Source organism: Macaca thibetana, chromosome 15, assembly GCF_024542745.1.
Source record: "Macaca thibetana thibetana isolate TM-01 chromosome 15, ASM2454274v1, whole genome shotgun sequence".
In the NCBI taxonomy this organism is placed as follows: domain Eukaryota; kingdom Metazoa; phylum Chordata; class Mammalia; order Primates; family Cercopithecidae; genus Macaca; species Macaca thibetana.
The window spans coordinates 87324799-87348283 of NC_065592.1; the positions used below are offsets into that span (position 1 = coordinate 87324799).

Below are 23485 nucleotides of genomic sequence, written 5' to 3' on the forward strand. Positions count from 1 at the left end.
CTACCAAAAGCGATCTACAGATTCAGTGTAATTCCTATCAAAATACCAATGATATTCTTCACAAGAATAGAAAAAAAAAATCTTGAAATTCAAATGGAATTACAGAAGATCCTGAATAGCCAAAGAAATACCGAGCAGAACAAATCTGGGAGCATCACACTACTTGACTTCAAAATACATTACAAAGGTATAGTAGCCAAAACAGCATAATACTGGCATAAAAACAGACACATAGACCAGTGGAACAAAATTAAAGACACACAAATAAATTTGCATATTTACAGCCAACTGATTTTCGACAAAGGTGCCAAGAACATTCAGTGGTAAAGGATAGTTTCTTCAATAAATGGTGCCAGAAAAACTGGATGCCCATATGCAGAAAAATGAAACTAGATTCCTATCTCTCACCATATACAAAAATGAAATAAAAATGGATTAAACACTTATATAGAAGACCTGAAACTGTGAAACTACTAGAAGAAAACATCGAGGAAATGCTTCAAGACTTTGATCTGGGCAAAGCTTTTTGGGTAAGACCTGAAAAGCATGGCAACAAAAGCAAAAATAGACAAATGGTATTACATCAGGCTAAAAAGCTTATGCACCGCAAAGGAGAGTGAAGAGACAACCTACAGAATGGGAGAAAATGTATGTAAACTATCTATCCAACAAGGGATTAATAACCAGAAAATATAAAGAACTCAACTCATTCGGAAAACAATTCGCTTTAAAAATAGGCAAAAGGTCAGGTTCACTGGCTCACACCTGTGATCCCACGAATTTGGGAGGCCAAAGAGGGAAGACTGTTTGAGCCCAGGGGTTTGAGACCAGCCTAGGCAACATAATGAGGCTTTGTCTCTACTAAAAATTAAAATTAAAAAATTAGCCAGGCATGGTGGCAAGTGCCTGCAGTCCCAGCTACTCAGGAGGCTGAGGTGGGAGGATCACTTGAGCCCAGGAGTTCGAGGTCGCAGTGAGCCGTGATGAAACCACTGTACTCCAACCTGGGCAACAGAGTGAGACTCTGCCTTTTAAATAAATTTTAAAATTTAAAAAAAATTTAACGGGCAAATGATCTCATAGACATTTCTCAAAAGACATACAAATGGCCAATAGGCATATGAAAAAATGCTCAACATCAATAATCATCAGGGAAATGCAAATCAAAACCACAATGAGATATTATCTCACTCCAATGAAAATAGCTATCATCAAAAATACAAAAAATATGCATTCACTGCAATATCTAAAGTATTAAACTAAAACCAAACAAAAATGACAAAAAATAAACACTGCAGAGAAAGGGGAACCCCCATTCACTGTTGATGGGAAGATAAATTAGTACAGCCACTATGGAAAATAGTATGGAGGTTCCCCAGAAAACTAAAAGTGGGGCCGGGGGTGGTGGCTCACACCTGTAATCCCAGCACTCTGGGAGGCAGAGGCAGGCGGATCATCTGAGGTTGGGAGTTCGACACCAGCCTGGTCAACATGGTGAAACCTTGTCTCTACTAAATATACAAAAAAAAAAAAAAAAAAGTTAGCTGGGTGTGGTGGTGCATGCCTGTGATCCCAGCTACTAGGGAGGCTGAAGCAGAAGAATCACTTGAACCCGGGAGGCAGGAGGTTGCGGTGAGCCGAGATCTCACCACTGGACTCCAGCCTGGGCAACAGAGCAAGACTCAGTCTCAGAAAAAAAAAAAAAAAAAAAAAAAAAAAACTGGCAATAGATGTATTACATGATCTAGCAATCCACTACTGGGTTATATCCGAAAGAAAGAAAATCAGTATATGGAAGAGATATCTGCACAACCATGTTTATTGCAGCACCATTCACAATAGCCAAATCAAACTAAGTGTCCATCAACAGATTAATTCAGTCATGAATTAATTCATAAAAATGAAATCCTGTCATTTGTCACAATGTGGATGGAATCAGAGGTCATTATATAAGTGAAATGAGCCAGGCAAATATCACTTGTTCTCACTCACATCAGTTTCATTAAAAAGTTGATCTCATGGAGATAGAGAGTAGAATGGTGGTTACCAAAGGCTGGGAAAGGTAGGTGGGGAGAGGGGGAAGAGAGGTCGGTTGGCTGGAAGCAGTGGCTCACACCTGTAATCCCAGCACTTTTTGAAGCCAAGGTGTGAGGATCACTTGAGCTCAAGAGTTTAAGACCAGCCTAGGCAACATGGTGAAACCCCATGCCTACAAAAAAATACAAAAATTAGCTTGGCGTGGTGATGTGTACCTGTAGCCCCAGTTACTCAGCAGGCTGAGGTAGGAGAATCACTTGAGCCCAGGAGGCAGAGGTTCCAGTGAGCCGAGATGGCGCCACTGCACTCCAGCCTGGGCAACAGAGGGAGACCCTGTCGCAAACCAAAAAGAAACAAACAAACAAAAAAAGAGCGAGAGAGAGGGAAGTTGGTTAATGGGTACAAAAATACGATTAAATAGAAGAAATACATTCTGGCATTTGTTAACACAGTAAGATGATGAAAGTAATTTATTGTGTGTGTGTATATATATATAATTTTTTTTTTTTTTTCTTGAGACAGAGTCTCGCTGTGTTGCCTGGGCTGGAGTGCAGTGGCATGATCTCGGCTCACTGCAAGCTCCACCTCCTAGGTTCACGCCATTCTCCTGCCTCAGCCTCCTGAGTAGCTGGGACTACAGGCGCCTGCCACCACGCCCAGCTAATTTTTTGTATTTTTAGGAGAGACGGAGTTTCACCATGTTAGCCAGGATGGTCTCGATCTCCTGACCTCGTGATCCGCCCACCTCGGCCTCCCAAAGTGCTAGGATCACAGGCATGAGCCACCACACCCGGCCATTTATTGTGTATATTAAAAGAACAAGAAAGAATATTTGAGATGTTCCTAATACAAAAAAAGTAATAGATGTTTGAGGTGATGTATATCCTAATTACTCTGATTTGAGCAATACACATCAGACGCATGTATCAAAATATCACATGGACCCCAAAATATGTACAATTATTATGTATCAATAAAAATGGGGGTACTTTATAGACATAACTATGTTCTCATTTCTTTTTGTTGGGCTACATCAATTAGCTAAAAAGTTTGAGAAAAGTCACACACACATACACACACACACCCACACACACGAGCTTTCGGTCAACCTCATTGTTCAACATGATAACAGTGTCGGGCACTTTGTAAACACTGAATAATGTTTCCATTACAGTTGTCACTCCGAATCTACAAGGGATAAGTTACAGGAACTCCCACAGATACCAAAATCCTTTTATGCTAAGGTCCTCTATATAAAATGGCATTGTGTTTGCATAAAACCCATGCACATTTGCCCATATACTTTAAATTATTTCTAGATTACTCATAATACCTAATACAATGTAAGTGCTATGTAATAGTTGTTATACTGTATTGTTTTTTATTGTCTTATTTTTTCTTTTTTTTTTTAACATTTTCAATCTGTGGTTGGTTAAATCTATGAACAAGGATCCCATGGATATGGAGGGCCAATTTAATTATTCAGTTATCTAAAGGTTGGTGTCTACATAAGCACATGAGAAAAAGCAAAAAAAAAAACCAAAATTTTCTGGAAAGGGAGTTTTCAATTTAGATTTTAAGGGGACCAAGTGTTCTGTGAACACCCTGAAATTGTATGTAAAATATGTGCTTGTGGCCAAGCGTGGTGGCCTACGCCTGTAATCCCAACACTTTGGGAGGCCGAGGCGGGCAGATCACTTGAGGCCAGGAGTTCCAGACCAGCCTGGCCAACATGGTGAAACCCTGTCTCTACCAAAAATGTAAATATTAGCTGGACATGCTGGTGCAAGCCTGTAGTCCCAGCTACTTGGGAGGCTGAGGCAGAAAAATGTCTGGAACCCTGGAGGCGGAGGTTACAGTAAGCTGAGATTGAGCCACTGCACTCCAGCCTGGGTGACAGAGCGAGACTCCATCTCAAAAAACAATACAAAAAAAATTATGTAGTTCCTAGGGATAAGCTTGGGAAGTACACTCTAGACTTGGATTGCATCTTTCAGGGAAAGATTATATATTATCTCCATAATATGGCAAAGATCAATATTAACTATTTTAAGCACAATATTACTCTTCTGCTTTTCGTTTTGTTTTGTTTTTGAGATGGAGTTTCTCTCTTGTTGCCCAGGCTGGAGTGTGACGGCGCGATCTCGGCTCACTGCAACCTCTGCCTCCAGGGTTCAAGTGATTCTCCTGCCTCAGCCTCCGGAGTAGCTGGAATTCCAGGCTTGTGCCACAAAGCCCAGCTAATTTTGTATTTTTAATAGAGGCAGGGTTTCACCATGTTGGTCAGCCTGGTCTCGAACTCCTGGCCTCAGGTGATCTGGCCACCTCAGCCTCCCAAAGTGCTGGGATGAGCTTGGGCATGAGCCACCGCGCCTGGCCTTTTTTTTTTTTTTTTTTCCAATTACAAACATTATAAGATGACTAGTGTTACAGCATAATAAACACACATGAACAGATGATTGTGGTGCATGTTTAACTGAATCAGAGTCAATTAATGATAGCCATACTCACAGTGTTACAAGGTAATTAGACAGAGAGGATAATAAAATGTAAATGCCTGAAACCTCTGTTACTTTTACATGGTCGAATCAAATATCTCTCTTCATATTTTAATTTTTGTAACAGCTGCAGGTAACTCTAATGCCAACAGTCCTATCTAAGATGATGTCGTCCTCACCCAGACAGGGAAATTGGTGTCAGGGAGCAGAGAAGTCCCAAAGAAAAGAACTCTACATACCTGGTATTTAAGGAGAGAGAAGGAATTCCTTCCAGGTCCAAAAGATTATCCAGGGAGGGCAAAAGATTATCAGGACAGGGAATGAAGGCCTGGAGCTGGCAGACAAAACTTAAAGCAGGGAATGTCTCGTGCTAGCACACTGCTCCAAGCATCCCCGCAACACCTGGGTAACCACAGATCCTTGTGGAACCGGGTATCTGGAGGAGGGTAGGGAATGTTTCTTCTCTTATATCTTCCCTCCCTTCCTAGAGAGACTTCATCAGATTTATCAGCTTCCACCTACCTGCACACACCCAAAATTCCTCCAACAGAAGAGAAAGCAGGTGTGCTCCTCCCCAACACATGCTACAAAGGTGAGAATCTGTATGAAGAGCCTCATCACCATCATTTATTGAACAACTATTAAACATGGGGCACTTGCTTTACCTTCATTTTCTTATTTAATCCTCACAACAACACTATAAGGTAGACACTACGATTATTCCCATTCAATAGGCTGTATCTTCTCAGCTCAAAGTAGTGCAGTTTGAAGAGAACTACACCAGAGCTCGGTAATTTTTATTACAACGGCTCATCTATAATTTCTTATTTATTTTCCTTTGGTGTAAATCTTTATTTCTTCACTTCTGAACTACTAGACCTGCCTACCTGGTCTCCTATCCTCCATCATGTACATCCAGTTCATCCTCATCCTCCACACAGAGTCACTGAAGCATAAGGTGAGCCAGCCTAGAGGCCTCACCACTGCTGCAAGGGGTTGGAGTAGCCAAAAACAAACACTTTTCTAGCTTAATACAAAAGACTGGGATTGTGAACACTCTAATACTCATGCTTCATTCATATTTTCAGTCAAATTTTCAGGTTTTTAAAAGGGAAAATGTGTTTTGGCATGTTTAATCTTTAGAACACATTGAATATTGTCAAGTACTTACTTAGAACAAATTAAATCTACTATGATTGTGATTATGGTTGAGTGTAACACATGAGTAATTTTTCCTGCCAGGAAAGCTGCTCTAGAAGCCTTCTTATGACTTGGCATCACTGAGTGACATTTGGTCTAATAAGGCCATAAATACAGTCATGTGATGGTCATTTTCTGCAGGCTAGTTTGTTTCATAGCACTATCAGTACTCCACAGTAATGGAGTCATAGGTGGAGTAACACTTGATACACAGCAAAGATGAGCTTTAAAAAAATTATCTTACACTTAATGACCAGCAATTAAAATAATAAAACAAGATCCATAGCAACATTGTGCACAGGTCAGAGAAAATGTGACAAATAAAATGCTCATAATATTTTGTGAAGAAAACAAATAGGAATATGTCTGGTCTCAAGTTTGACTTTTCTCTAGAATTTTCAAATCCTAGAACCATGCATATATCAATATAATATGTTTATGGGGTAAAAACAACAACTAATATGAATCATACATATTAATATATAACTGTGCAGTTGTCAACAAGTGCATGTTCTCAGATAATTACCTAATAGGGTTATCTTGCCTATCTTTCTGGTGGTTGAGACACACCTAAGGGTGAGGATTCTGTGTCCTGATCACCTATCTCTAATGAACCTCTGGCTTTCATTCTAGAAAAAAAAAAAAATCATTCCTTTTTTTCTTGGAGAAATAAGCCAATAAAAACAAATAAATAAAAAAGAAAAAAATCATTGTTGAAATACAGAAAAATCATTCTTGAAATCAATAACTTAATTTGACTTTTACTAAGACAAATCTTTCCAATCTTCCTTAATTTCTCTTGAAAGAAATGACATGTCTCCAAGTAGAAATTCTCCCCATGCACCCACCCCCTACCTTGGCTTTAGAGATGCTGCCCTCTCTTCTTTCCTGTCTGACCACTCTTCTGCCTCCTACCATTTCTATAACTTCAATGAGGTGTTGGTCCTAGGTATGTGATAATAGTTTTCTTTCTGTCTTCTCCCTTAATATCTCAAAAACTCCGGTTGCTTCAGTGGACATGTCCAGGCTAACAACTCTAAAATAAATCTGTTATTTCAACCCAGAGACTTCTCCAGCCTGAGAGTCCTATGTGCTAAACATTTGCAACAACCACTGAGTCCAGTTCAATAATTCTAAGCTTGCCTATAATTATTCTCACCAAATTATCTTCCCATTCTCATGTCGCTATTTCTAGCAATGATCCAATCACACACCATCTTACCAAATCTTGAAACTTCAATATCATATTTTATTCAACTCTCTTTCTCATGGTCCCTTCCCACTCACTAGTATATCTTTTCACTGCAACCTCTGCCTCTCAGGTTCAAGCAATTCCCCTGCCTCAGCCTCCCGAGTAGTTGGAATTACAGGCGCCCACCACCACGCCTGGCTAATTTTTGTATTTTCAGTAGAGACAGGGTTTTGCCATGTTGGTCAGGCTGGTCCCGAACTCCTGACCTCAGGTGATCTGCCCGCCTCGACCTCCCAAAGTGCTGGGATTGCAGGCATGAGCCACCACACCCGGCCTAGTATATCTACTAATAATCATTGCCAAACTTCAGTGGATTTTTTCCTGCATTAGAAAGGCTTTTCTTGGCCGGGCGCGGTGGCTCAAGCCTGTAATCCCAGCACTTTGGGAGGCCGAGGCGGGCGGATCACAAGGTCAGGAGATCGAGACCACAGTGAAACCCCGTCTCTACTAAAAATACAAAAAAATTAGCCGGGCGCGGTGGCGGGCGCCTGTAGTCCCAGCTACTCAGGAGGCTGAGGCAGGAGAATGGCGGGAACCCGGGAGGCGGAGCTTGCAGTGAGCCGAGATCGCGCCACTGCACTCCAGCCTGGGCAACAGCGTGAGACTCCGTCTCAAAAAAAAAAAAAAAAAAAAAAAGAAAGGCTTTTCTTGCCAGGCATGGTGATTCACACCTGTAATCCTGTAATCCTAGCACTTTTGGAGGGCGAAGCAGGAGGATCTCTTGAGCCCAGGAGTTCAAGATACAGCCTGGGCAATACAGTGAGACCTTGTCTCCACAAAAACCTTAAAAAATTAGCAGAGCGTGGTGTTACGTGTGCGTGGTCCCAGCTACTGGGGAGGCTGAAACACGAGGATCACTTGCGCCTGGGAGGCGGAGGTTATAGCGAGCCAAGATTGCACCATTGCACTCCAGCCTGAGTGACAGAGATCCTGCCAAAAAAAAAAAAAGGGCTTTTCTTGCATTCCTTCGTTTTCATTTTTTTTAAATTGCCATTCTAGTTATCTTACTTCTGCCATTCAGTCCAAAATTTCTGGGTTACCATTACTTTCTCCTAGATGGTATCCTTTGTTTTTCTCTATTTTTGTTTGTTTGTTTGTTGTTACCAAATGCAATTTCCTTAGAGCACCACTTTGATAGTATCCTTCCTCTGATCCATAAGCCATAAGCTTCAACAACAGTATATCACAGAGGTTTAGACTGGGGCTTCTCACATTTTAACATGTACACAAGTCAGCTGGGGCTCTTTCTAAAATGCAGATTGGGATTCCACTGGCCTGTGGTGAGTCCTGAGGGTCTGCATTCCCAGCTCCACGGAGGTGGGGGAGGCGGGTGATATTGATACTGCTGGCTCATGGACCATGTTTTGAAGATTTATGTCCTTGGTCATGTTCAAGTCTCATCTTCCTCATCTATCAAATGAGGAGAACAATAGCTGATAACAGGCCTCCTGCCCTCACCTTTGCTGTCATTCAGTCTATTCTCAATATAGCAGATAGAATGTTTTTGTTAATATGTAAGTCTGATCACGTCCCTCCTCTGATCAAAGACTCCCAGTGCCTTCATTCTCACTCAGGTAAAGCAAAGTACTTACCTTGGCCTGCAAGGCCTACATGATCTGATCCATCCTTCACCTCCCTGACTGCAACTCCTAGCATCCTCCTTCTTGCTTATTCCACTCCGCCCTCGCTGCCTTCTTTGCTGTTTTTAAAACAACAGCAAGCTTCTTTAGGGTTTCCTCTTGCCTTTTATTATGTCTAAAATGCTCTTCCTCCAGATAGTTGCACGGTATGCTCCCTCACTTCCTTTAAACTTGGACTTGAAGGTCATTTTCTCAATCATATCTTCCTTAGCCATGCTATCTAAAATTGCAAACATCCCTCCTTCACCACCAGGTCCTCACATCCTCTTCCTTGCTTTATTTTTCTTGGTAACATTTATCCATATCTAATACAGCAAATATTTTGCTTAGAGAATATAAGCTCCAGGAGGGCACAGATTCTTGTTTCATTATTCTTACATTTCCGTATGTTTTATTTAGCTGATCCCTCAAGAACTAGAAAAGTGCCTGGTACATAAATAAATATTTGTTAACTGAAAAAAAAATGGAGAATAATACCTACCTCAAATGATTATTATGAGGATAATAAGATAGCACACATAAAGCATTTAACACAGTACTTTAAATAAAAACTAAAATTGTTTGATTCTAATTTAGTTATCTTTCAATAATAAGATAGATAAATACATTGTGGTAAATTCATACTGTAGAATTCTATGAAGCCATGGAAATAAATACTTATATGAATTAATATGGATAAATCTCAGTAACATAATGTTAGCTAAAAGAAGCAATGCAAAATAAAATTATATATATATATATTTGTGTATGTGTGTGAGTATATGTATATATTTAACACACAAAAACTAATCTAGACCAACGGACATCAGATTATTAGTTACCTTTGTAGGTGGGAGGAGAGACAGAGAATGCACAAAGCTGGCATCTGGGGTGCTGAAATGTTCAATTACTTAATCTGGTGGTGCTTACACAACATTTTCACAGCTTAAGAATTCATTGAACTATATACCCATGATTTGTATACTTTTTGTGCGTATGTTATATTTCAATTAAAATGTTTTCTTTAAAAATGAGAAAATGGTCTTTATGCTAGGAAACACTAAGCATAATTGAGGAGAGAGAAATTAATTGAAAGTTTACGTAATAAATGTCAAAACTACCAGTCTTCTTTTTTTCTTTTTGTTTTCAGATGGAGTCTCACCCTGTCACCCAGGCTGGAGGGCAGTGGTGCAATCTTGGCTCACTGCAACCTCTGCCTCCCGGGTTCAAGCAATCCTCCTGCTTCAGCCTCTCCAGTAGCTGGGACTACAGGTGCGTGCCACCACATCCAGCTAATTTTTTGTATTTTTAGTGGAGACCAGGTTTCACTGTGTTAGTCAGGATGGTCTTGATTTCCTGACCTTATGATCTGCCAGCCTCAGCCTCCCAAAGTGCAGGGATTACAGGTGTGAGCCACCGTGCCTGGCCCAGGCTTCCTTTTACTTGAATCCCAGAACTTAGTCAGCCAGGGCTTTCCCCTCCAGACAAGTTAGGTGATTCTTCTCTGGAGACTTTGACAAACTAGGAGAAAAGACTTGATATTACGGTCGGGCGCTATGGCTCACGCCTATAATCCCAGCACTTTGGGAGACTGAGGTGGGCAGATCACCTGAGGTCAGGAGTTTGAGACTAGCCTAGCCAACATGGTGAAACCCCATGTCTACTAAAAACAGAAAAATTAGCCAGGCACGGTGGCGGGCGCCTGTAATCACAGCTACTCAGGAGGCTGAGGCAGGAGAATTGCTTAAACCCAGGAGGCAGAGGTTGCAGTGAGCTGAGATCTCACCATTGCACTCCAGCCCAGGCAACAGGCGCAAGACTCTGTCTCAAAAAAAAAAAAAAAAAAAAAAAGAAAAGACTTGATATTAGGGGTTCTTCAACATAAGGCTTAGCAGATCACTCCATAATGAAGGCTCCAGCTGACAAGCCTCCCACATGCACACAGCATTAATTAGGTTTTGTTTCTTGTTTTCTGTTTTTGTTTTTTTTGACAGTCTCACTCTGTTGCCCAGGCTGGAGTGCTCTAGTGGCGTGATCTCAGCTCAATGCAACCTCTGTCTCCCAGGTCCAGGCGATTCTTGTGCCTCAGCCTCCTGAGTAGCTAGGACTGCAGGCATGCACCACCACGCCCAGCTAATTTTTTTTTTTTTTTTTTTTTTTTTTTTTGTATTTTTAGTAGAGACAGGGTTTTGCAATGTTGGCCAGGCTGGTCTCGAACTACTGGCCTCAAGTAATCCACCCACCTTGGTCTCCCAAATAATTCGCTTTTTAATGTGCAAATCTTAAATATGCTCAGATAGCCAAAGGCTACTGGATATTTTAGAAAAAATTTAATGTGAAGTAAAGAAGGCAAAGCAGGGAGGAAAAAATTGTCAAAAAATAAATCATTCCTGTGAGACTACATCAAACTAAAAAACTTCTGCAGAGCAAAGGAAGCAATCAACAAAATGAAAAGGTAGCCTATAGATGAGGAGAAAATATGTGTGAACCATATATCTGATGAGTTAATATCCAAAATATATAAGGAACCCACACAACTCAATAGTAAAATAATAATAATAATAATAATAATAACCTAATTTAAAAATGGGCAAAGATCTGAATAGACATTTCTCCAATGAAGATGTAAAAATGTCCAACAGGTAGGAAAATGCAAATCAAAACCGCAATGAGATATCACTTCACACCTGTTAAGATGGCCATTACCAAAAATACAAAAGATAACAAGTGTTGGTGAGGATGTGGAAAAAAGGGAACGCTTCCACATTGTTGATAAGAATGTAAACTGGTGCAATCACCATAAATAAAATGGTTTCTCAAGAAATTAAAAATAAAATCACCACATGAACCCAGTAATCTCACCTCTAGGTATATATCCAAAGGAAATAAAATCAGCATCTCTGATATAAAATGACACCTAGGAGATATTTACATTCATATGTTCATTGCAGCATTATTCACAATAGTCAAGATATAGGGCCGGGCATGGTGGCTCACACCTTTAATCCCAGCACTTTGGGAGGCCGAGGCAGGCAGATCACGAGGTCAGGAGTTCGAGACCAGCCTGACCAATATGGTGAAACCCCGTCTCTACTAAAAATACAAAAATTAGACAGGCATGGTGGTGCGTGCCTACAAACCCAGCTACTCGGGAAGCTGCGGCAGGAGAATCGCTTGAACCCGGGAGGTGGAGGTTGCAGCAAGCTAAGATCGCGCCGCTGCACTCCAGCCTGGGTGACAGAGCGAGACTCTGTCTCAAATAAAAAAAAAGATATAGAAATGACTTAAGTATCCATCAATGGATTGATGGTTAAAGAAATTGTGGAATATATACACAATGAAATATTATTCAACCTTTAAAAAAAGATCCTGTCATTTATGACAATGTGGATAAATCTGGAGGATGTTACGCTAAGTGAAATAAGCAGGAGACAGAATAAGATTGCTTGATCTCACTTATACATAGAATCGTTTTTATTTTTATTTTTTATTTTTTTAAAGACAGGATCTCACTCTGTCACCCAGGCTAGAGTGGAGTGGCCTAATCAAAGCTCACTGCAGCTTTGAATTCCTGGGCTCAAGCGACCCTCTAACCTCTCAAGTAGCTGGAACTACAAGAATGCCCCACCGGGCCCCACTTATTTTTAAGTATTTTTGTAGAGACTTGGTCTCACTCTGTTGCCCAGGCTCGTTTCGAACTCCTGTCCTCAAGGGATCCTCTCACTTCTACCTCTCAAAGTGCTAGGATTAGAGGCGTGAGTCACATGCTCAGCCTATGTGGAATCTTTAAAAGAGCTGAATACATAGAAACACAGAGTAGAACGGTGGTTCCCAGGGGCAGAGGAGGTAGAGTGGAAATAGGGTGAGGTCGATTGTTTTGAAAAAACTTCCGAATCTGTTTTTCCTCTGCTCTCCCCCAACAACGATCAACACAGACGAGTTCTGTGACCCCAAAATACGTGGAGATTTCTCCCCACCTGCAAGCAAGCAAGCAAGCATTTCAGCAGCAGACACCAGCTGGGTGTCCTACAATTGAGTTCTGACACAGTCTTCCTGGGGATAGCGTCAGATCCCACAGGTTGAGGGCTCTCTCCGCACGACTGTCCCCTCCTTCCCTCCAGTTACAAGTCCGGGCCTTCGGAACTTCTGACTGACTAGCTTCAAGTTGGAGTTCCTATGAGTCCCTCTTTGACTTAATTTGCTAGAGCGACTCACAGAACTCAGGGAAACACTTACCTTCACCAGTTTATTACAAAGAAGATTTTAAAAGATACATATAAACAGCCAGATGAGAAGATACACAGGGCCAGGTCTGAAAGGGTCCTGAGTGCAAGAGCTCCTGTCCCTGTGGAGTTGGGGTGTGCCACCCTCCCAGCATATGAATGAGCTCTTGTTCACCTTCCTGTTGGCCTCCAAGTGTTCAGCTCCCCGGAAGTTCTCTGAACTCCCGCCTTTGGGCCTATTACGGAGATTTCATTGGTTGTTCATGGTTGAAGCACAAACAATCGTGTCGAAATGTGATTGGATGGCCGGGCGCCGCGGCTCTGGCCTGTAATCCCAGCACTTTGGGAGGCCGAGGCGGGTGGATTGCTTGAGGTGAGTAGTTTGAAAACGGCCTAACATGGTGAAACCCTGTCTCTACTAAAAATACAAAAATTAGCTGGGCATAGTGGCCGGCGCCTGTAATCCCAGCTACTCAGGAGACTGAGGCAGGAGAATCACTTGAACCCAGGAGGCAGAGGTTGTAGTGAGCTGAGACCGCGCCACTGCACTCCAGCCTGGCAACAAAGCAAGACTTAGTCTAAAAAAAAAAAAAGATATGTGATCGGACAAAAAGGGCATGATTTAAACCCAGCAAGCTCTGTCTGTTCAGTTCAGATTCTTCTTGCTCTCCGTGCAGCATTCCTTCCTCCAGAGTATGGAGCAGGACCGTATCTGGAATGAGGGTCTTAGGACCCACAATCGGATTCCAGTGCTGCCTTGGGACTCTAATGAAAAGAGGGCAGGAGAAGGTCAGAGGGAGAGATTCTGTCACTGGAGGCCTGCTTCTGAGTCTTAACAAAAGACTGTAACAAGGGCTATGGGAGTTATGAGCCAGGAACTGTGGATGAAAACATATATACATATTAGGCTGGTGCAAAAGTGATTGCAGTGTTTTGAGTTCTGTGAGCTGTATTTCTCCTGTATTCCCAGTGCTTTGGGAGGCCAAGGTGGGAGGCTCACTTGAGGCCAGGAATTCAAGACTAGCCTGCGCAACATAGCGAGACTCCTGTCTCCACAGATAATGAAAAAATTAGCCAGACATGGTGACTCGCACCTGTAGTCCTAGCTACTCAGCAGGCTGAGGCAGGGGGACTGCTTGAGTCCAGGAGTTCAAGGTTGCAGTGAGCTATGATTGTGCCATTGCACTGTAGCCTGGGTGATGGCGTGACCCTGTCTTACAAAAAATCAATTTAATTAATTAATCTTCCATAAATATATTCCAGAAAGTAGGGCAAAAGACAATAATTTGGAAAATAGATGGAAAAGCTATGAAAACTTGTAGACCAACCCAAGGGTCCTAAGATAGAGAGAAGGGAAAAAACAGAGTCAAGAATATTATCAAGAGATTGACTCAAGAAAATTTCCCAGCATATAAGTCTAAATTCTAAATTGAGCATCCATCACAGTGGATGAAAAGGAATTCAAATTATTGTGAAATTCTACAACAGTGGCAAAAAATAAAAGCCCCTATATGCTTTTGTGATAAAAATGTCATACAAAGCTGAAGAATCAGAAAAGCATTGGATAACTCAGCAGCAATACTGGAAACTAGAAGACAATGGTCCAACGGCATCAAAAGTTTGAGGGAAAATTATTTCCAATGTAGAGTAACACATTCAGCTGGACAATAAAATGCAAAAGTAAATAAAAATATTTTCAGGTGTTCAGAACCTGAAATTTTCCTAACATGCTCATCTCTTAAGAGCTACTAGAGGATTGGCTCCAGAAAAACAATAGAATAAACTGAAAATGGAAAGTATGGTATTCAGGGAACAGGGGAGCCAATATGAGAAAAAAGTAAAAGGAATCCACAGAGTGAGAGGGAGAGGAGGCCCCAAAACAAGGGCTGTGCAGTAGGCCTAAGGAGCAGCTAGACAGAATTGAGCAGGCATGGAGAATGTGGGGAGATTTTCTTCAATAAGTTGCAAATGATAAAATACCTGGAGCATATTGAAAATAATTTACTAATCGGGGGGAGGGGGGAGATGGGGCTTGAAATACTAGAAAATACACAGACAACTAAGCAAGTGAAAAAAAAAAAAACTAAACTAATTCCAGGAAAGGAATAATCATGGTGATATGGGTTGGCTGTGTCCCCACCCAAATCTCATCTTGAATTGATTGTAGTTCCCATAATCCACACATATCGTGGGAGGGACCCAGTGGGAGATAACTGAATCATGGGGGTGGTTACCTCCATGGTGTTCTTGTGAGAGTGAGTGGGTTCTCACAAGATCTGATGGTTTTATAAGGGGTTTTTTTCCCCCTTTTGCTTGGCACTTCTTGCTGCCACCATGTGAAGAAGGACATGTTTGCTTCCCCGTCCACCATGATTGTAAGTTTCCTGAGACCTCCCCAGCTCTCGGGAACTGTGAGTCAATTAAACCTCTTTAAACCTGTAGGTGGAACTGTGAGTCAATTAAACCCCTTTCTTTTATAAATTACCCAGCCTCAGGTATGTCTGTAACAGTGTGAGAACAGACTAATACACATACTATATTACATTTTCCTTTTCTATGCAGATAAGGAATCATAGTATACCATGTATTCTCCTGTGAGTAGCATTTTCATAATACTGAAAATCCTGAATATGGAACTAGCCAAGGTTACAATATATCTGTGTGGAGAAATGTATGTGTGCATATGTGTAGTGGGGATGGCAAAATGAGCTAAATTCTCAGCTTCCATGGTGAGTTTTCAAAACATAATACCTAAAGCTAACCAAGAAATAACAATAAAAACATATTATTGAGGGATATAGAGCCATAAAATAAAATAATCAGCTGAAGGAATTGAACCTTGAACAAGCCAAGCAACACATATAAAAATGAACTTTAAAAAGCTACATATCTATGGACTGGGCATGGTGGCTCAAGCCTGTAATCCCAGCACTTCGGGAGGCCGAGGCGGGTGGATTACGAGGTCAAGAGATCGAGACAATCCTGGCCAAAATGGTGAAACCCCATCTGTACTAAAAATACAAAAATTAGCCAGGCGTGGTGGCAAGCACCTTTAGTCCCAGCTACTCAAGAGGCTGAGGAGCCGGGCGCGGTGGCTCAAGCCTGTAATCCCAGCACTTTGGGAGGCTGAGGCGGGCGGATCACAAGGTCAGGAGATCGAGACCACAGTGAAACCCCGTCTCTACTAAAAATACAAAAAATTAGCCGGGCGCGGTGGCGGGCGCCTGTAGTCCCAGCTACTCAGGAGGCTGAGGCAGGAGAATGGCGTGAACCCAGGAGGCGGAGCTTGCAGTGAGCCGAGATCGCGCCACTGCACTCCAGCCTGGGCAACAGCGTGAGACTCCGTCTCAAAAAAAAAAAAAAAAAAAAAAAAAAAAAAAAGAGGCTGAGGCAGGAGAATCACTTGAACCTGGGAGGCGGAGGTTGCAGTGAGCCAAGATTGCACCACTGCACCCCAGCCTGGTGACAGAGTGAGACTCCGTCTCAAAAAAAAACAAACAAAAAAACAAACAAAAAACTATACAGCAATGAAATCAGCCAGCCAGGAGATGAATTTTTTTTAAATTGTGGGCCAGGCATGGTGGCTTATGTCTGTAACCCCAGCACTTTGGGAGGCTGAGGCAGGTGGATCATCTGAGGTCAGGAGTTCGAGACCAGCCTAACCAACATGGAGAAACCATATCTTTACTAAAAATACAAAATTAGCCGGGCGTGATGGTGCATGCCTGTAATCCCAGCTAATCAGGAGGCTGAGACAGGAGAATCGTTTGAACCTGGGAGGCGGAGGTTGCAGTGAACTGAGATCGTGCTATTGCACTCCAGCCTAGACACAAGAGCGAAACTCCGTCTCAATAAATAAATAAAATAAAATAAAATAAAATTGCCTAGAATAAATGGGATATGGCAAAAATATGTTAACAAGCATTTAATCTATTTAAATATGAGAATTACAATTACAGTGGGAATATAAATGTTTTTAAATTGACAGTAAAAATAAGTAACAAAAAATTGGAGAAGGGAAATAGAAAAAAGTATAAGAGTGTTAATGTCCTTGTCTTTTACTTAAGGAAATTAGTCAATATGGTCTAAAACAGAAACACCTAGGTCACAGAGTATCCCTCATGATCATTCCTTTTTAACTTTCGAATAATCTTTTATTAATTAAAATATGTAGTGGTGAAAAAAAGAACCACTTTTTTCTGGTGGGGATGTTAATATTGGGGGATACAATGCATGTGTGGGGTTAGGGAGTCCATAGGAAATGTCTGTACCTTCCTCTCAATTTTGTTTAGGACTTCAAGACCAGCCTGGCCAACATGGTGAAACCCCATCTCTACTAAAAATACAAAAAATTAGCCAGGTATGGTGGCATGGTCCTGTAGTCCCAGCTACTTGGGAGGCTGAGGCAGGAGAATGATTTGAACCCAGGAGGAGGAGGTTGCAGTGAGCCGAGATCACGCCACTGCACTCCAGCCTGGGCGACAGAGTAAGACTCTGTCTCAAAAAAAAAAAAAAAAAAAAAAAAAAAAGTGTTTAAAAAAAGAACATCGTAGGAACACTAGAGGGCATTAGAAAATAAGAAATAAATTCAAATTTGAAAGAGAAACATCTGAAGTTTAGCAGTTTCTTCTATTTTACTTTAATTTCTTACCTTCTATTAAATTCAAGTAAAATTGCATATTTTATAAAATACCTTTTATTTTAAGTGGCTTATTGGATGATAAGCCAATAAGCATTTTATAAAATTCTATCTACCTTTCCTCTATGCATCTAAATATTTCAATTCACCGATCCCTCTGTCCATCAAGAAGTTCTAGATGTGATGCTCATCTAGTGTTACTAAACATTACTTCTAAATTACAGTGACATAATAAAATTCTTTTTTGCATATATCTGTGTTGCTTAAATTTTTACAAGTATGTTTCTTTTCAGTAAAGTCAAAGCTCACAAAAGGTCACAAGAGTATGTTAAAACAATACAAGAGTATTCTAAACAACGTCATACTGAACAGGCAAAAACTGGAATCATTCCACTTGAGAACTGGAACAAGACAAGAATCTGTCATCACTCCTATTTCAAGTAGTACTAGAAGTTCTAGCCAGAGCAATAAGGCAAGAGAACGATAAAAAGGATTCAAATAGGAAAAGAAGTCAAACCATTTCTATTTACGGAAAATGTGATCCTATAGCTAGAAAACCCTGAAGATTCTGCCAAAAGGCTCCTGGAACTGATAAACAACTTCAGTAAAGCTTCAGGATACAAAATCAATGTACAAAATAAATAGCATTTGTATATACCAGTCACGTTCAAGCTGAGAGCCAGATGAAGAATGCAATCCCATTTAAAATAGCCACACACACAAAATGAAATACCTAGGGACACATCTAACCAAGGAGGTGAAAGATCTCTACAAGGAGAACTAGAAAACACTGCTGAAAGATGTAAAACGTGACATAAACAAGTGGAAAAACACTTTATTTCTAATGAATTGGAAGAATCAGTATCATTAAAATAGCCATAGTGCCCAAAGCAATCTACAAATTCAACACTATTCCTATCAAACTACCAACATCTTTTTGCAGAACAGAAAAAACTATTCTAAAATTCACAAGGAACCAAAACAGGCCCCAAATAACCATAGCAATCCTAAGCAAAAAGAACAAAGCTGGAGGCATCACATTGCCCATCTTCAAACTACACTATGAGGATTAGGTAAAGAAAACAGCATGGTACCGGTACAAAAACAGACACATAGACCAATTGAATAGCGTAGGAAACCTAGAAATAAAGCCACAACCATCAGATCTTCGATAAAGCTGACCAAAATAAGCAATGGGGAAAAGACTTCCTATTTAGTAAATGGTGCTGGGATAGCAGGCTAGCTACATGCAGAATGAAACTGGACCCCTACCTTTTACCATATACAAAAATTAAGATAGATTAAGATTTAAATGTAAGACCTCAAACTATAAGAATTCTAGAAAAAAGCATAGGAAACACCATTCTAGACATCAGCCTTGGGAAAGAATTTATGATGACTAAGTCTTCAAAAGCAATTGCAACAAAACCAAAAATTGACAAGTGGAACCTAATTAAACTAAAGAGCTTCTGCACAGCAAAAGAAACTATCAACAGAGTAAACAGACAACCTACAGAATGGAACAAAATATTCACAAACTATGCAGCCAACAATGGTGTCATATCCAGAATCTATAAGGAACTTAAACAACTGAACAAACAAAAACCAAATAATCCCATTTAAAAATGTGCAAAAGACATGAACAAACACTTCTCAAAAGAAGACACACAAGTGGCCAACAAACATGAAAAAATGCTCCACATCACTAATCATCAGAGAAATTCAAATCAAAACCCCAGTGAGATACCATCTCATGCCAGTCAGTATGGCTATCATTAAAAAGTCAAGGTCAACTGCAGTGGCTCATGCCTGTAGTCCCAGCACTTTGGGAGGCCAAGGCGGGCAGATCACGAGGTCAAGAGATCGAGACCATCCTGGCCAAAATGGTGAAACCCCATCTGTACTAAAAATACAAAAATTAGCCGGGCGTGGTGGCAAGCACCTGTAGTCCCAGCTACTCAGGAGGCTGAGGCAGGAGAATCACTTGAACCCGGGAGGCGGAGGTTGCAGTGAGACAAGATCACGCCACTGCACTCTAGCCTGGTGACACAGAGACTCTGTCTCAAGAGAAAAAAAAAAAAAAAAAGTCAAAAAACAGCCTGGCGCAGTGGCTCACGCCTGTAATCCTAGCACTTCAGGAGGCCGAGGTGGGTGGATTGACTGAGCTCAGGAGTTTGAGACCAGCCTGGGCAACATGGCAAAACCCTGTCTCTACTAAAAATACAAAAAATTAGCCAGGCATGGTGGCACATGCCTGTAGTCCCAGCTACTTGGGAGGCTGAGGCACAAGGACTACTTGAACCTGGGGGGTTACAGTGAGCTGAGATTGTGCCACTGCACTCCAGCCTAGGCGACAGAGCAAGACTCTGTCTCCACACACACACACACCAAAAAAAAATAAAAATAAAAAATAAAAAAAGTCAAAAAACAACAGATGCTTGACAAGGCTGCAGAGAAAAGGGAACGCATATATATTGCTGGTGGGAATGTAAATTAGTTCAGCCAGTGTAGAAAGCAGTTTGGAGATTTCTCAAAGAACTCGGAACTACCAGTCAGCCAAGAAATCCCATTAGGGTATATATCCAAAAGAAAACAAATCTGTCTACCAAACACACATGCACTTGCATGTTCTTTGCAGGACTATTAACAGTAGCAAAGACACAGAATCAATCTAGGTGCCCATCAATAGTGAATTGGATAAAGAAAATGTGATACATATATACAATGGAATACCATGCAGCCATAAAAAAGAATGAAATCATATCCTTTGCAGCAACATGGATGCAGCTGGAGGCCATTATTCTAAGGGAATTAATGCAGAAACAGAAAACCAAATACCACATTTTCATTTATAAGTGGGAGCTAAAGACTGAGTACTTACGGATATAAAGATGGCACAATAGAAACTGAGGACTTCTTGGGGCGAGGGTGGGCAAGGGGCAAGGGGCAAGAGTTGAATAACTGTTGGGTTCTATGCTCAGTACCTGGGTGATGGACTCATTTGCACCCCAAACCTCAGCATCATGCAATATACCCAGGTTACCTGCACATGTAGCCCTTGAATCTAAAAAAAAAAGTTAAAAGAAAAAAAAGGAATGTTCTAAAAATCATGTGAATTTGGAAAAAAATAAATACAGGTTTAGCCATGTTCATATATTACTTTGATTTAACAAAAAATAATGATGAATTTAAATATATGTGTGTAACTACAGGTAAGAAACAATAAGCTACAATATTAACTGTGGTTGTCTCTGAGAAATGAGATTTTGATTTTTTCTTTTTCTTTTTTTTTTTTTTTTTTTTTTTTTGAGACGGAGTCTTGCTCTGTCACCCAGGCTGGAGTGCAGTGGCACGGTGTCGGCTCACTGCAAGCTCCGCCTCCTGGGTTCACGCCATTCTCCCGCCTCAACCTCCCGAGTAGCTGGGACTACAGGCATCCGCCACTACACCTGGCTAATTTTTTATATTTTCAGTAGAGACGGGGTTTCACCTTTGTAGCCAGGATGGTCTCGATCTCCTGACCTAGTGATCCTCCCGCCTCGGCCTCCCAAAGTGCTGGGATTACAGGCGTGAGCCACCGCACCCGGCCGAGATTTTGATTTTTTCTATATCTTTTTGTGCCTTTGTAAATTTCCACAATGGGCACATATCATTTAAATAATCATAAAACCGATATTCATTATATAAAAAAATTAATCAATGGATTAGTTAAGTACAGATAGAGAGTTATGTACTAGGTTAACAACTTTGCCTGCTAGACTTTACAACTGCTTGTTTAACAATGGAACACAGTAATGAAAGAATGCCCGGAAAGCTTAGGGTGGGAATGCTTTTAGACACTATTGAATACACCCACACTTTTGCACCTGCAGTTTTACAAGCTCAAATTAGAAAACCTATCATGTTAATAAAAATAAAAATATTGGAGGGAGCGCCCTTCCAGGAGAGGGAGTGGCTGCCATAGTGAGAGGCTGGTGCCGCGGCTCTTTCCCTGCAGTCCTGCCGAGGACGTGTGCGTCACGGGTGCTTCCTTCTTCTGTTCGGGTGGAAAGCTTGGGATGTGGTTAATGCCACCTACAGTTCTCAGAGCCATGCATGGCCAGATCTCACTGCATATTATCAAAAGCACATCAGTGCCAAATAATTGGTCATCTAATGTTAAAACCGCTTAAGGAAATTTGAAAATACAACATGCAGCACACTGACAATATGTCAAAACTTGGATTTGTTTCTTCCTGATAAAACAGCTGGTGGTTTGAATACATCTCAGATCCTGGAAATGGACCAAAAAAAAAAAAAAAATCAAATACTAGCATGCTCTCTCCATTAAATGCTGCTCATTGCCAAGATGAAAAAGCACACCTTCCAACCATGAAATCCTTTGGTACTCACAGGAGCGACCGACAAACCAAATCTATTGGGTTCTAAATTGTTTATAAAAATGTGAAAGAGGCATTTCTCATCTATATCAATGGAAACATTTGTTCCAAAACAAGACTTTCCACAGACCAAGAGACCACTAAAAGCATCCAGGACCAGGCAGCCATCCAGGACCAACCTTCCAGTTCTGTCTGTGAATGAGGTGAAGTGGGGTTGGCCATGGCTCTTGTGTTTGGTGATCATTGCCCACGCTAAACCAGCGTGTGTTGCATGCCAGCCTTACCACCAACATAAGAGAAATGGCAGTCAACTCAGACTTCTTCATCAAGATCTTTGAAGCCTAAAAAATATTCAAAGGGATTCAAAATCTTAATTTTTAAGAATTAATGATACATATAAAAACAAAATACAGGCAATAAAACATGAAAATATAGTTTATAAAAGATTTAGTTATTGGTCTAAGGAAACTGAAAAAGAGGACTAGTACTAAGTCCAGTCTAAGAATGAAACTGTAAAAAAACAAAACAAAACAAAACAAAACCCACTAGAAAAAAACAGACTAGAAATTCTTCATCAAATTAAAAAATATTGTAACTCTTCAGACAGATAAGCCTTTATTAGCCTGTGGCAACCGTGCATGGAGTGGTGAAATGACACACTAGGGTAGACAGACTCCAAAAACAGCAGGGGAAGAGGGCCTTGCTTTTTTATCCTCTTCAGGTTTAAGGGGGTATTTTTTATTCATCCTTAAGGGGTTTATGGGAGTTTTTCTGCTACAATTTGTATTTCTCCTTTAATAACAATTTAAGGGTCCAAATCAAGCCCTTGGTAACCTTTGTATCTTGCATAATACCTAGAACTGTGCCTTGTACTTAAATGTTTACTAAATTGGAAAGGATTGAAAAGAGGCAAGAGGATCTTTAATGTCGATAGTCATCAACATTAAAGATACTTTAAACTTGATGAAGACTTCTGAATCTATCAGAAAACAGGTTAGAATGTCTGCTTTCAAGTCTTGATTCTGAAAAGTAACCCCTGAGCCTGTTTAATTTTGGCTGTGTTTTTATTACAGTGTGGCTGACACCCCTTAGAAAGGTATACATACCTTTACTCATCCTCAGATCCTGAAGCTAGGAATTAGTGAATACGTTTTTGTGTTGGATTCTGGAATGGTTTCAATTCTTGTGTGGTTTCTCTGAACCCAGGATGTGAAGGATGGAAGCATTGTGCAGGTACTACTCCCCCTTTCCTTTTGCTGGAGCTTTGGGGTAACCTGGGAAATTCAGTATTTAAGTGTCCGAGATGACATTGAGCATAAAAACCTGAATTCATGGCAGATCCAAAAAGAAAAAGCTCAACTCATTTTGTTCTTTTGTTACATCTAGCAGCACAGTGCATCAAGTTTCTTAGGAGGGAGCTGATACGGCCAGAGATGTCCCTAGGCTCTGTTCCTTTGGGCCATTCCTTAGACTTGGAAGCAATTTTCCTAAATACCGTTTCTTATTTTTCTTTAGGATTTTTTTTCTACTTCCTTCCAGGAAAGGATTTGAAGTAATTTTCAACATTCAATATAGTTTCAAATGAGATAATAAATACTTTCACATATTAGTCAAAGCAAGTAGTTGACACGAACAGAG

The 23485-nt window shown here is 40.8% G+C and overlaps 1 pseudogene; it reads left to right on the plus strand.

Moving 5' to 3' along the window:
- Positions 1-21535: 21535 nt before the first annotated feature.
- On the plus strand, positions 21536-22185 carry LOC126937319 (required for meiotic nuclear division protein 1 homolog; annotated as a pseudogene).
- Positions 22186-23485: the final 1300 nt, after the last annotated feature.